The sequence below is a fragment of the Myotis davidii genome, unplaced genomic scaffold (assembly GCF_000327345.1).
Source record: "Myotis davidii unplaced genomic scaffold, ASM32734v1 scaffold541, whole genome shotgun sequence".
Classification (NCBI taxonomy): domain Eukaryota; kingdom Metazoa; phylum Chordata; class Mammalia; order Chiroptera; family Vespertilionidae; genus Myotis; species Myotis davidii.
In genome coordinates this window covers 85720-88071 of record NW_006291432.1, presented here as the reverse complement: position 1 = coordinate 88071, position 2352 = coordinate 85720, and positions in this window count along the sequence as shown.

The following is a 2352-nucleotide window of genomic DNA, read 5'->3' as shown; positions in this document are numbered from 1 at the left end:
AAACACATATATAATTACATGTTTACTGTAGCAACGAAAATAATTTTGTGGTTGGGGGTCACCACAACATTAGGAACTGTATTAGAGGGTCGCAGCGCAGCCAAGGTTGAGAACCACTGATATAAGAGGCAAGGATAATAGTCATAGCAGCTGGAGAATATTATGCTAAGTGAAATAAGCTAGTAAGAGAAAGACAAGTATCACATGATCTCACTCATATGTGGAATCTAATGAACAAAATAAACTGATGAACAAAAGAGATCTGGAGGCATAGAAGCATGGAACAGACTGTCCAATCTCAGAGGGAAGGTCGGGGTGAGTGGGTGGGATGAGGTTAATCAAAGAACTTGTATGCATATATGCATAACCCATGGGCACAGACAATAGTGTGGTGAAGGCCTGGGGGGAGGGAAGGGAGGATATAAGGGGTTAATGGGGGGGGGGGAAATGGGATATATGTAATACTTTAAACAATAAAAATGTAAAATAAAAAGTAGTTATACCACAAGTAGATACTGATGGGTAACTAATATTTGCAGAGTGCTTTAAGATCCTGGGAAAGAAAAGGTTTTACAAATAAAAATGAGCAATTTACATAAGACACTTTAAAGTATTGCAATAAACTTATTCAGAGTGAAGACTCAACAGTGAAAACCCTTTGTTTCCTATTCTTAATTTCTATTTATCAAATTAAGAAAATTATTTATTTTTCATATTTGTAATATCTTTTCAAGTCATTGTGTGGTGCTTTTTAGGCTGTCTGGAATATGATTATCATTTGCCTGTGGTGCTGTTCAAGCATCCAGAACCCTACCTAAATAAGTCAGGATTACCCATTTGGGAAATAGATTTTTTTTTCTATCTTTAGAAATGCTACCATAGGAAGGGCAGGATTATCATTATTTGTCTTGGCATCCAGGTTCAGCTTAGGAGAAGAAGTGGTAGTGGCTACAGAGGTCTAGCTAGGTGGATTGGGCAAAATATTCCAGACTTAGACAGTCTTAGTCACAATTTGGAAAACTTGTAGGTAGTGGGGAACCTGGTTATTTTGGTAAAGCAAACATTGGAAGTGTCATATGTTAGGTAGCTAAGTGGTCATCATCTCATATTTCTCTCCAGGTTTGCCCAAACCTGAAAGGGGAATGAGGATCCAGGTTGGGTTACCAAGGAGTGATTGAGAGTAGTTACTGAAGTAAAAGCTTAGGCAAAAGCTTAGTGAATTATACCAACATAAGGGCTAAAGGGAAAGGTATAAGGAAGAGGTACAAATAAAAAAAAAGGAGTGAGGGGAAGCATTTCCCTGAGGAAATGGGTCTCATGCATTTTAAAAACATGAACATGAACTTGAAGTGGTTATGTACCAAGCACTGAGAGCTTTACAAGCCTTCTGACCTTTAATCCTATCAAGAAGTTTATGAGTTAGATACTATCATTATCCCCATTTTATATGTGATGAAACTGAAGACTATACAAGTGAAATTATTTGCCCAAAGCTGCACTGCCAGAGTAGCTTTCACAGAGCTAATTGACAAAGCTAGGATTTGAGTTCAGGCAGTCTAGCTCTGGAATCAATGCAAATAACTAATATTTACTACTGATTTTTATTTTTGGTTGGTAGCAAAGGGAATGAGGAGGAAAAATGCAGAGCCACTAGATCTCAGGGAGGCCAATCTAAACCCAAACTAAACTAAATGGTGAGGCTGAATCTGCGGATATTTCCTTCATTGTGAATTGTCTCAAGAGCTGGGAACAGTGAGGATTTTCAATTTGAGTCATTACTGCACTCAGTTATGAGAAACTAAAAAAGGAAAAAAGGCAGAGAAGCAGAGTAGGAGCAATAAACACCTCTAACTAGAATACTGAAATTAATATTTGTTATTCTACTGTCTTCTGGTGTCATCATTTCCACTGAGTCAAGATGATTCTATGACTTGTAGGTTAGCTCTAGGTTTTAATGGCATTCAGAGAACCATGCTAGATTGTTAGTTTAGCTCACATCCTCAAAGGAACTCAAAGAGAAAGTCTCTGCTTTCCAAAGCAATAAATCTTTATTCTTTACTGTGATCTTCATTCCAAGCACTGACTAATCCTAATTATTTTTAGTTAATGAGGTCAGGTAAGAGCACACCCCAAATTTACCTGGGATAATATTACATATAAAAATTTAGCAAACTTACCTTTCATCTCTAGCACTCTTAATGATTGGGCTAGATTTGTAGGGTCTTCCTGAAATAAAATTTACCAATCTGAACCTTCTGAAAATAGTCATCCTCCTGGAATGAAGGACATGTGTGTGTGTCTGTGTGTGTGTGTGCGTGCACATGCATTTTATGTAAGATTATGTAAATATAG